The sequence below is a fragment of the Choloepus didactylus genome, chromosome 11 (assembly GCF_015220235.1).
Source record: "Choloepus didactylus isolate mChoDid1 chromosome 11, mChoDid1.pri, whole genome shotgun sequence".
Taxonomy (NCBI): Eukaryota; Metazoa; Chordata; class Mammalia; order Pilosa; family Megalonychidae; genus Choloepus; species Choloepus didactylus.
The window spans coordinates 65,455,899-65,468,814 of NC_051317.1; positions in this window are offsets into that span (position 1 = coordinate 65,455,899).

The following is a 12,916-nucleotide window of genomic DNA, read 5'->3' on the forward strand; positions in this document are numbered from 1 at the left end:
GGATTTTTCCCTTTTTTCCTGCTTGGCCGACGGTGGGTTTTAAAATTGGTCGTGGAGATCCTCAATTAAAAGTGTGGCGGAGCTGGCAAAAGAGGCAGCGGAAAACTCCCCGCCTCGTCAGAGGAGGCTCCCGACTCCCGTTCCCGCCCTCCGCCGGACGCGGCCCAGGCCCCGAAAGAACTCCTCCACCTCGCCCAGGACGGGGAGGGCGCATTCCTGCCCCAAGCGTTGCCCGGGTCGACTCCAATTGGAGCGGTTTTTAGTTCCCGGCATTTGCTGGGCGGGGGTGGGGATGGGGGTGAGAGCTAGGCACACAGCCGTCTACCCGGACGCGTTTCTCAGAGTCCAAGTCCACTTCTCCCCACCCCCACCCCCACCCCCTACAGCGGGTCCCCTGTTGCTCTCTATCGCTTTTCCAAAGCACATCTGCCCGACGTGTCAACCCCAGCAGTCAACCGCTTTTTCTGCGCGCGCGAACTGCTTAACACGCTACTACGTGCAGAAACCAAGCTCTCTTCCTTTATTCGGTTCCACCAGCTGTCCCCACACCCTTTCTTGTGTTCGGGACGCAGAGGGGGACCAGCGAGCCCCAGCGCGGCAAAACGGGCACACCACTAACGGAAAGGACGCCCGGGACAGCCCGAGGAGTGTTCGCAGAAGCCGCCGCTCGCCGCGGGGCGCTTCTGGGTTCCCGGCACCAGGGGGCACCAGAAGCCGCCCGAGTTCTGCAGCGCCCACACGGCCGGGAGGCTGCGTTGTCATTTTAAGTATAAAACGGAAGGAGAAAAACCACTCCTCCTACAATCCTTCTCAAATCTGAGTTAGCCTTGGAACTTCTGGATGTCCTTACCAGTGTCCCTGCTTTTCAGTCGTAGCCCTTCATCCTCTCATTTTTCTCCTCTACCTCACCTCACCTGAGCTGGTTTCCTGGCAACCTGCCGTCTCCCTCCCTCTCTTCCCCCCATTCCTGTAGTCACAGTGACATCTTCGCGGCGGGTGAGCGTTCCCGCCGCCAGTGCCCCCGCACCTTCTTGTGCCTGGCAGGTTGGGAGGTTTGTTTGGGCTTTGCCTTCAAGATCCAGCTCTCGGGGAGAGGAATGGGAGGCGGTGGGGCGGGGGAAGGAGGTTGGCTGTAAACTCGGGAGTTTTCTTATGGGATGGGGAAAGAAGTTGCTAAAAGAGCTTGCTTTTTTTTTTAACTGTGCCTCGTGTCCTTGACTTTGGGAGGCTCTATTCTCCCTCCACTTCCGTAACTGTTGAGCCCAAGAGAGGGAGGAAAACGAATGCGGGACGCTTCCCGCAGGCATGCAGGGACAGGGAGCGGGGAGAGCGGGTGTCTGTTACAAGACTCGAGGTCGGGTCCCATGCCTGGGTGCGGAATGGGCTGGGAACGCGGCGTGTTAGGTGGGCACCGACGCTTATGACTTGTTGAAAAGGCAGCACCGCCGGCTACCTAGCCAAAGCCCAGACGCCGCCTACCAGTGAAGGGGAGATCAGGTCCCGGCCCGAGCGGAAGTAGCTCCCACTTTGAGGGCTTCGCGGAACAGAGTGCGTGCATTGAGGTTGGAAGCAGTATCCCTTCCTTGGGATACTTACATGTGTATTCAAAATACTGGGGAAGAGTCGAGCGCGCTCTAATATATTCGCGGCAGGGGCCGGAAGAGTTGTGCTTGTCCCGGCCAATGAGCAAAAACGTTTCGGAGCCGGGGGCTGGGCAGCCGCGGTGGGCACGCGCATCCTCTCTGCGGGCGGAATCTGCTACATCCGAAATTAGGGAGGCGCCTGGAGGCTGGGGAGCCGGAGAAAGTCCATTCCCGGCCACGGTGAGGGTTCGTTTTCACCCAGTGGGGCTGGAAATCAAACCCCCGGAATGAGCCCCAAGGTGGTTGCAAGGTAGTGGTGGGGGTGTTATTGGGGAGCACGCACAGAGAAGAGGGGAAGAGAGATCTTGAAAATAATTACCTGGATGGCCTACAGGAGACTTCCAAGAGTCCCAAGAGTCTGTTCAAGGCGAAGACCCGAGTCCGGGACTGCCAAGGGAGCCCCTCTCCTAACCTCGACGGGGAATTGGGGTTGAGGGCATTAGGGTAGTGCAAGCAACCCGGTTCCGATCGGGGCGAGGAAGGTATCTTTGCCAGGCGGGGGCCGCAGGAGGTGAGGTCTCTATTTTTAGGTTTCAGCACCCTTACAGCAGGCTGGGGCCTGCATTTTCCCTCAGAACAGACCAAAGCAAACTCAATAGTAAGTTACATTCTCAGCAATGATACTGTCTGCAGCTGCATGTCGGGAGAGGACCCTCTCTGGCTGCGGTGGGCTTGAAGACCCCAGCCCCGCACCATACGGGAACTTCACAGAAGTCCGGGAGGGAAACAGCCCCTCCCGGGCATTCCGGGGATCCAGACATCGGGGGCTCCACAGATCTTTGTTCACGCGGAAAAGGCAACCTGCCTCTCCGCAAGACCAGCCTCTCTCAGGCTCAACTTCTCTCTCTTTCTGTCCTCCCGGTACCTAGGTTCCCCTAGTCTTTCCTCTTTCCAATCTCATCGCTTGCCTCTGAGGCCCTGCAGCGCGCGCCCCTCTGTCTCGGGCACTCCGCAGCCCGCCGCACCCGCTAGCGACGCAGGACCAGCCGCCCCCTCCAATCCGACCCGCTCCCCCACTTACCTCGGATCCGGTCTCTGCAGACCCCCAGTTGGACATTAACTCCAGGAACCCCGAGTCCCAGCCAGCAGAAGCATAAGGGCCAAGGGCAAGAGCGCAGAGCCCCGCCTAACAGGTCGGGGGCAAGAGTTCGCAATCCTGGGGCCGCGCGGTGCAGCAAGGGCGCGCGGGAGGCTGCGGCCAAATCTCCCGCCGCCGCGAGGAGGGCGAGGGCTGCCGACAGCTCCCCCGCCGGCGCCCCGTACCCCCAAAACAGAGGTCCGAGCAGCCGCCGCTGCCTTGGGTCGGGGGCGACACAGTTGCGCGCACCGCGCTCTTGGCGGGGGCTTGCGCGGGCCCCGGGCGCGGTAGGCGGTTCAGCGGCGGCGGTCGCGCTCTGCGCCTCCTCGGGGCGCAGCGCCTGGAAGCAGGAGACGGGCCGGGCTGATGCTGCCGCCGGAGCTGAGGTCTTGCCTGGAAATCCGAACAAGACACCGCGTCAACCAGCGCGGGGAGTCCCGTGAAGACATGAGGGCGCCAGGAGCGCAGGCTGGTCCTGGAGAGCCCGGGCCAGGGGGCCGGGATGGGGGAGGGGAAGTGCGGGGCCCCGGGAGGGGAGGGGTCCGGAGGCAGCAGCGGGGCCGGGCGGTGGAGGAAGGAAAAGAGAGCTACGAGGAGGCGTCGGAGCTCCCGAGGCGGGGGCGCGGGGTGTGAGTGGGTGACGCCAGGTGCTCCTCCCCGGGGTGCAGGGAGAGCGCTCAGCGCGGGGAGACTCCACAGGGCTCGCGCCTCCTCCTCGTGGGGTAGATCCGGAGGAATGTGCCGTACTCCGCGCAGGCCAACCGAGGTGGGCAATCCGAACTTGACCGCGGCGGCGCCCGCGCGGGGCGTAGGTCCCGCGCCCCGCGCTCGGAGGGAGGTGTTCTGCGGGATGGAGGGCTAACTGGTCTTCCCTCGCGCCTGTCGAAGGTTTCCGTTCTTTCTGGGTCTCGCTCTCTCGCTTTTCTGCAGGGCAGAAAGAAAGCAGCGGCGAGGAGGGGAGTTCTGCTAACACCACGGAGAGATGTGGAGCGGCCCAGTGAGGGAAGCCAAGTGTTTGCCAGGGGCACTGCGAGTGGGAATGAATTTATAGGACTCTCACTCTGTGACGTGCCCTCCAGTGGCTTTTCTGATTCGCGTTCTGACCTAAACACACATTAGTTTAGTCCCCATGCTAGGGCCAACACTGTCTCCAAATAACTGCTGGCTTAAATCAGAGGCTTTGCATTCATGTATTACAAGGCAGGCAATGAAGAAGGCTTGTGAGGCTGGCCGGCTGCTCAGTCCTAGAATCCATTTTCATGCGGTTGTCATATAATACCAGACGTAGGGTAGGCGTACACATTCAAAAAACCCCAATTCCAGAAGTGAAAGATCGCTTTATCAGGAACAGATCAGGGGAGGTTAAGGCTAAGCCTGCCTTTATTCACAGTTTTGGAAATGCAGATGGGAAACCCAAGCAAGCACCCCTGTGGGTGCTGAGTTTCCAGCGAGCAGGAACCCAGCCCCCCATCCCAGAGTTCTGTGAAGGGGAGAGGTGAGACCTTTTAGGCGTTCCTTTTGTTGGTTAGCTCACCACCAGAAGAAGTCAGAGCCTTTTTTTGTAGAGCACAGGAGGGAAAGGGCTTCTACTTCCTGGGTATGGCTAGAACCGTAAATACGTTTGGTTCACATGGGTCATGAAATGTGCTCCACCTTTAAAATAATGTACTAAGTAAGGTTTGTCTTTGCTAAGCAGAAACCTGCTTTCCGGAAGCACTGAACCTCAATTCAGTGGGGCCTCTTTTCTTTTATTAGCTGGGGCCAGAGAAAGCATAAACAGGCTCAGTTTACATCCATGTACCTCTTATTTTATGACTCATCCGGTTGTTGGGGAGTATGTGTTCTTCAAGTAGCTGATACAGACAATAGACAGGGAAATATGTGTGGCAGTGTGGGGGGTAGATCACCTATTATTCAACTTCTTAAAAGTCGAAGATCAGCTACTTTGGAGGTTTGTCAGTGAAGCTAGTGTGGGAGGAAAATTGTTCTTACTAACATTACTGTGATTTAGGATTAAGTGAAGTGAAATCAGGGTGTTCTCTGCAGTTCTGCGGAATGTGATGTTGGCTTCTTTGATAGATTTATGGTAGAAACAGATGGATTTGGAAACAGGCAGGCAAAATATACTTAGAATATTTTTCCTTGTTTAGTATGGCTTTTGGAATTTGAAGATGACCCTAGTCTGACTGTGTTCTGCCTCAAAATGATTTCTTCCTTCCAGAAGGCTTTTCCCTGGCACGGTCATGCCCTTCAAGCACCTGCAATTGTTCAGACCTTGTTATGTGCCAGGCAAAGTGCTAGAACCTGGGAATTGTGCTGATTGGGCTTCTAGGGGTTGCAAGAATAGATACCACTGGGTTTACCCTAAGTAATGAGAGTTCACTGGGGAAGGAAGGCAGACCGGAATCTCTACCGCTCAGCCACGTGTCTCAGAAAAGAGTTCCGGAAAGGCCACCCAGCCAGGCCTCACGAACACTGGATTGAAGTTCAGGAACTGGAAGGTCATTCAGGATACAGCTCTGTGACTGGGTTATCTTGCTGTCCCCTAAGCAGCGGGCATCTGCCGATCCCTACTAATGGGCTTAGCCACCAAGGGGACTGAGCGCCTGCCTCTCACTGGTTTTCTCTGGGAGGCCTTTGGCTTCTGCTCTTGTTACCAACTGCTCAGCTCTCTGTTGCTCTCATAGTTAAAGTCCTGTGAAAGAATCCAGTTGGCTCCGCTGGGCACTGACTAGGTGCTTGAGCTGGATGGAGCTTTTGTATCAGGCCTCCTGAGGGACTGCTGGACTCCTGTAGATAGGTGGACATTGGGTCAGGTGACTATCTCTGGGCCAATCACCCATGTCCAGCTTGTCCCAGGTCACATGGTACAGAGCCTGACCAGTTTTGCTTAAGAAACTTCCTAGGGTTCCTCTCCTCCTTCCCTCCACAGAGGGTGTCCTCCAGAAGTGGCTGTGGTGGCGGCAGGCACTTGGAGTTTAATGAATCTCTCTGTCTGATACAAGACTCACCGATGAAAAAGATACAACTCCCTGCCCTCCTTAACTCACCATCTATAAGGAGAGGGAGATGGGCATGCAGGTAAGTGTAGCACGAAGTGATAAATGCTCAAAGAGAGACATGTACCAGCATGTCCATGTTCTCGAGTTTGAGCTTCATGTGGCCAGTGAAACAGTGGGGAGATTAACAAAAAGTATCCGTGCCCAGGCTCTGTCCGAGCTCAATAAATGAGAATCTCTGGGGGTTGGAGCCCAGGAATTGGTATTTTTTAAATCCTCCTTCCAGGTCCTTCTTAATGCAGCTAGAGTTATCAGTTAGCTTTTTTTACCCCAAATGTTTGTGATCATTTTATGATTCTTTTTGAAAGCAAAACTACAAGAGTAACCATAGTTTGATAAGTTCTAGGACTAAGGCTCTCCTTTTATAATAAATTTGTCTTAAGTATTACTAATTATCTGCAAACATTAATGAAGAGGAAGATGTAAAATTTAACTTAGAATTAAAGCAAATACATCTTTATTTTGAAAGAACATTTATATACACAATTACAACATTCTGATGAATGCAGAAGAGATGACACAATCTAAAAATTTCAAGACTCCATTACTACAAAGCCCAACATTTAAATGTACTATTATTGATAATGACAAAATTCTGCAGACTCAACTTTATGGACAATGAAAAACAAAGTAGTCCCTTCTGAAGTGCCTGTCTCAAATAGGTAAGCCAGAAAGCAAACCTTTGGCCTGATGTCACTGTCCAAGTCCCCAAAAGCTACAAGTAGGGAGCTCCACAGCTCGGAGGCTCTGTCATCTCCATTCTCCAGGAATAGATGTTTGATTTGAAGCGGTTCCTCAGCAAAGTCCAGAAGAGAACAATTTGTGACACCACTTTTGCTCTCAATAAGCAGATGGTCTCCTGGTAAAGGAATAATGACAACAAACTGCTAATAATTCTCATGTCACCCCTAGATCTCAGCCTTTCCTCTAGAAAACACTGCTGGAGAATCAGAAAGAAGCGAGTATTGTTCAAGCATCTTATCATCTCTTGGAAAAAAAGGTTCAAAGTGCTACTGATTTCCCATTTCACCGTTTGCCACCAGCTTCATCAGAATTCACTGTAATCCCTATGAAAGATGTATGTAATGATCAGTGCTCTTGGCCCTCAAGGATCTCACAGTCCTTGGGAAAAGAGGACACAAACATAAAATGAGAAAAAGAAAATAATACAGGGGCCATGGGCCTCAAGTATTACCACGTTTGGAATTCAGACAAGGACTTGGTTGGGGTAGATGAGCAGAGAGGAGGGGGGTGGGCGAGCAGGGCATTCCAGTCAAGGTGAAAGGGATCTCTGGAGACTTAATGCTAATTGCTGACACTTTCATGCTCAGCCTCTGTGGGCTTGTAGCGGCTGTGGGGCAGGTGGGTCGGCCTTTGGCCATTCACAAAGAATCCTTGGCGAGCTCCCAGTGGGTCTTTGCAGCTGCTTTGCCTCTAAGGGCCAGGACCCAGGTCTTTGGACTCCCTCATAACTTGGGTCACGACGGTTGAAACAGAATCCATCACTTGAGCAGGGCAATTTCCTTTTCAAAGTCACCACTTTATTGGGCAGGGATTTGTTCCATGCTTGCTCGCTTTTTAAGAGTCATTTTCACCACCAGTACTATTACTCATAAAGAAAAGATAAATTTGCGATCCTTCAGGCCACTTAAAAAAAAAAAAAGAAAAAGAAAAAAGAAAGCAAAGGGTGGAAAAAACCAGACTGAAACAGCCTCTTTGCAAGGCAGTAGGAAGAGACAAATTCTTCGGAGCAAATTGCTTCCCATAAGAAATCAATCCTAACTCTGGCAATGTAGATTTATCACTGATTTCCAGCAGTTTCTTTCCTAAGGACCAGTCTGTCTAATCATCCATTGATTTTGTTTTTGGTCCCTGAGATTACTTTATGAGACTCCTGTTTTCCAGGAATAAAACTTACACTTCAATCAGGTAAGAGTGTCATAACATACTTTGTGACTATGCTGGTGGGCCAGTGGCTTAGATCTGGGGTTAGCAAACTTTTCTGTAAAGGGTCAGAGTAAGTATTTTTATGCTGCAATAAAATGCAGCTACTCAGCTCTACTCTCATATCGCAAAAGCAGCCACATTCAGTATATAAATGAATGGGCTGGCTGTATTCCAACAAAACTTTATTTATGGACACCGAAATTTGAATTTCATATAATTTTCACGTGTCATGAAATATTCTTTTGATTTTTCCCCCAACCATTAAACAATGTGAAAACCGTTCCTAGCTTGCGTGCTGTACAAAAGCAGCTAGTGGGCAGGGTTTGGCCCTCAGGGGCTAATTTGCTGACCCCAGGTTAAGTTAAAAATTGTAACTTTGAGGCCATGTGTCGGCTCTAGAATTATGAAATCCCAGAACTGGAAAGGGCCTCAGACTTCTAGTCCAATATCCTCATTTTACTGGGAGATAAACTGAGGCAGAGTGGTTAAGTGACTTGCCCAACGTCACTCTTTGAGTCAGTGACACTCCTCTACCATCTAAGTAAACGTGGAATCAGATTTCTTCACTGGTGTGTGTGTGTGTGTGGAGTACGTTGTGTCATCTTTTCAAGGGTGGGGCAAGAAATGAGGGTCTGAATACAGAGAAATTGATTGGAATTTTTATTGATGGCGGATGCTGGTGGCAGGCTGAAGGGGAGCAGACTTTGAAAGGAAGTCGATTGCTGCCTTTTTTGAGCAGAGCAGAGGTCCCTGGCTAAGCAGAGCATTAAATAGATTTTTTGCTTTTCTCCTTACAAGGCAAATGGAGACATTATTTTATATTTCTATGATTGGCTTTTAGATAACAGATACACTACATGAGATCTCCTCACAAAGGCACAGAGATATATTTTTTAAAAAAGAGACTTGAGTGGGGAACCAAGATGCCTGTATCATTCTTTTGCAGACCATCTAGGTGCCTGTAGCAGAGTTTGTGGAGCCTTCCTAAAAAACTGAGATTCGTCGGCCAATCATTAAAGAACACTGCTATAGTGGATAATTGATTCCGGGACAGGGACTTAATATTTGGACCTTCAAGCTAAAACATTCCAAAGGGCCTCTTTGCCATGTATCAACTGCACAATAAACAGACGTCAGTGTAGACATTTCTCCCCTACCTCCACTAGATGAGCTAGTTGACCATTTCCAACTATGACAGCAGAAAAATGCAACAATCTCTTCCCCACTCTTAGTCCCGCTCCCCTTCCCCCAACACTCTGCCATTACCTTCTCCACTTTTCCTCGATAGAAACTAAGTAATCAACTCATCACTCCTTATCAAACCTAGCATCTCTTCATTTTTATTGGGGGCTTAATAGAAGTAAGTACTAAATTTAAGTATGGACTTTGTGGTAGTTTCAGGCAGTTTACCCAAATATCCCTCATTGAATTAGCAGCAAGACCAGGGTGAAGTGAGTGAGGTACCTAATTTTTCCTACCCTCATTAGCTGAAACTGCAAGTTGAGAGCCCCAAATCCTGAAGCCTCTAATTGGGAAGACGACGCACTGATGACCAGGCAATTTGAACTGGAGCTCTACACCTTACAAGCTGTGGGAGATTGGGAGCTTGGGAAACTTCTAGTATCCCCAGCTTCACCTTTTTTTTTTTTTTTTTTTTTTAACCCATTTTTCTCTTCTTGCTCCCTCTCTCCCTCACTGGGATACTTGGTGAATAGATGAGATAATAAACCAGATTTTCTGAGTTCATAAATTACTCCCTGGGAATAATTTATATTGCACATATACTTTCAGGCCACTGGGGTACTATTTGGTAAATTACTGCACTCCTGCAGTGCACTAAGTGGAACCCTAGTGACCTGAAAGAGTTAATGCCTCCCTTCAAGCAATTAACTTACTCCTGGGGCATAATTTACACTCCAGGAAGATCTGGCCCACCATATGTGAAGCTGGAGTTCTTTGAGAGAAAGTCGGCTCTAGAAATGTCAAAAATTAATATTACGCAAAATGCATTTGCAGACCATTCTTCAGTGAATTGTCTTGAACTTTCCCCAGAACAATCCTGTAAGGTAGGTCACTGTTAATCTTTCCAGAGTCATTCTCTAGCCAATGAAAGTTTAGTCCGAAATATACCCAATGGGAAGTTTGGGAAGAACGTATTTGTAGAATGACTTCACCATTTGAAAAATAGTGGGTGAATCATAAGGAAATTCATTTTAGAAATCTAGGTTAAAAAAACACCAAAACAACAAATAGTAGTTTTTATTACATATTAAATATAATAAAGTGTCTGCTTTACAATTTTGAACTGTGGGAGGTATGACCTAAATGCAATGGGCCCAATTTCTTATACAAACACAGGAGCACTTACATATTAGAATGTGGCATCCTTTTCAGAGAGGTCACCTGAGCATATCCTAATATGCTGCTATACTCAAAACACTTTTATAACATGTATTTGTTCATTCATCCAACCAATATCCTTAGGCATCTCCCTGCATGGGGACTTGTGTTAGAAGTTTCAAGGGACATAAAGAAGCATGATAGCATCGTTATAATCAGTCAGTGGTGGCAATTATCTGGATTTTGAGGAAGGGTTTAATTTGGGACAAAGAACAAACCACTTGAAATCAATTCTCATAAAAGTTGTAGGTTAAAACCAAGAGAAAGTAATTTAGGGTGTGCTCTTCTGCTATGGCTTGGTACATTGCAACATGGCCTCAATTCTTCACCCTTCCCTCTATGCATGCCCTTTACCATGTGACTTTGCAGTTCCTCTTCCTAAAAAGGTAGCATCTATTTCCCTCTCCCTTGATTCTGAAATAGCATTGTGACTTGCTTTGGTCAGTGCTACTTTTGAGTGTGCTAGTTTTGAGCCTAGGACTCAAGAGGCTTACGTGTTTCCATTTTGCTCGCTCAAACTCCTGCCACTGCCGTGAGATCACGCTGGGCCTAGCCTGCAGGAGAATGGGAGACGTGGAACAGAGTTCCCAGATGTGCAAGTGAACCCAGTAAAGATGCAGAGCTGCCTTGCTGACCACTTCAGATACAAGAACAATAAATACTTACTGTCGTATGCTACTGAGATTTGGTGATTTTTATGTAGCATTATTGATGCAACAGATAACTGTTACAGCTTGTAAACTGATTTCAAAATAGGAACTCCAGATGTTGAACAATAACAACATTCTTGGAGTAAGTGAATGGTGTCTCCAGGTGACTGTTAGGAGGCTGTGACATACATTTGGGAATATGCATCCCAATATGTTTATTGGGCACCCTTCTTCTGTTTCTGCTGCACTTTGTATTCACTGTCTGCAATTGCTTGTGAGCATATCCAAATATTCTGCAAGGGCAGAAACGATATCTTTTACCTTTGCATCCTAAGTATGTAGCACATAATAGTATTTGTTAAGTGAATGAAAGAATGAAGAATCTCCTGAGAAGTCATGCCTTATGTTGTGTGTTTTAGGTAACTGTGTTCTACTCACAACATGTTTGGTGTGTAATATGTAATCTTAAAACCGTCATTAAGTAATGCAGTTCCTTGACCAGCTTATGCATGAATGTGTTACACCTTTCAAAAGGTGTGCAAGCATTTTCAGTGATAAGCAGTTCTCTCTCTCATGCCGTCTTCTAGCCACCCACTTCCCAAGTAGCACAATTACCAGTTTCTTATCAATTCCTCCAGAGAATATGCAGTCATTAAAATAAAGCTTTTGTCTAGGAAAGAAAGGACACTGTCAACCATTATTTTTAAAAAGTCAACACATTTTCCAGTTCTTTTGCTTTTGTATCGTGGCCCTATTGAATGCAGCCCTTTAGGCTCTTTGCTAGAATGTTGTGACAGCTACACCCCCCTGAGTTTGTTCCCTTTTGATTCAGCAACTTTTCCTCAGCATGTTTAAGGTTTGAATGCTGCTGGAATTAACACAGCTGTTTGTGTTTATTTCTTTGCTTGTGTACTTTTATCACATGAGATGTCAGCACAGCTCTGGGAGCCTGATAATTACCACCGAGCCAGGCAGAAGAGGGAGCAGATAAACTCAAAACATTGAGTTCTCTAGGTGACGGGGAGCCAGGAGTTCTGAAGCCCTAAAAAGAACCTTTTACAATGGAGAGCCCAGGCCTCTATTTGAGTATGATATTGGGGTGAGTACAATTTTAATATAATACTCTTAAAGGAATGGTTACAGACCAGCATGTTTCTGTTTTACAACCATGACAAAGATTTATAAACTGTGGCAAACTATGTTGGCTTGTTCTGGAATAAAACTGGCATTGTGTATTTCAAGGCATGTTTTTGGTGTACTAGGAAGTACCAAAGCCACAAAAATGAGAAAAAAAATTATTTTCAGTTGAACCTGATTCCTAGCATTTATATACTAAAGATGCATACTTTTTTTCCTACTTTGCTAATGAAGTAGATTAAAAAATATTCTTCCTAGTGGTTCATGGAATTTTTAATGAGCACAGAATATGTACCAGGTATTGTATTAAATATTTTTATGTGTATTTTCTCACCCAGTGAAATACATTGTTCATTAATGTTATGTTATAAAGATCAAACCAAGGAAACTTCCTTTATTTAGGAAAAAAAATGATTTGTGTGTTTTATATCTGCTTTTTATGGTTTGCATACTCTTGGTTTGCCTAATATGGTTGCCCATTATCTCTCTATAGAGGAAGTCTTTTGTAGGGTTTACATCAGACTTAGCAGGATTGATTTACATTCATAAACTGGTAAATCTCAGAGAAGAAAAACTCCTGTAGCATGGCATGCATGGGATGTTAGTTTTTTCTTTTTGATTGAGGGACTGTTTCATCAAAACACTCTTTCAAACAGATGTATTCTGGTGTTCACTGAGGGGAGAATTCAAGGCAGACTGATTAATTAGCAGTCAGTCAAGATGTTTCCCTGCCCCTATGTGGGTAGTCTGGGGATTATGAAACTGTCAGAAGGTCATATTCAGATGTTGACAAAAATGACAAACAGCAAATCAAATCTCAGATCACTCTGCTAGGGTGTAAAATATGGGGTCCTAACCAACTACCACTCTACATTGTTTTTATTGAAACATGATTTTTTTTTCTTTCTTTTGGTATGAGCATGATGTCCCCTCAGTAAACATTTTCTGTAAAGGGCCAGTGAATAAATATTTTAGGCTTTGTGGGCCACATTGTTTCTGAAA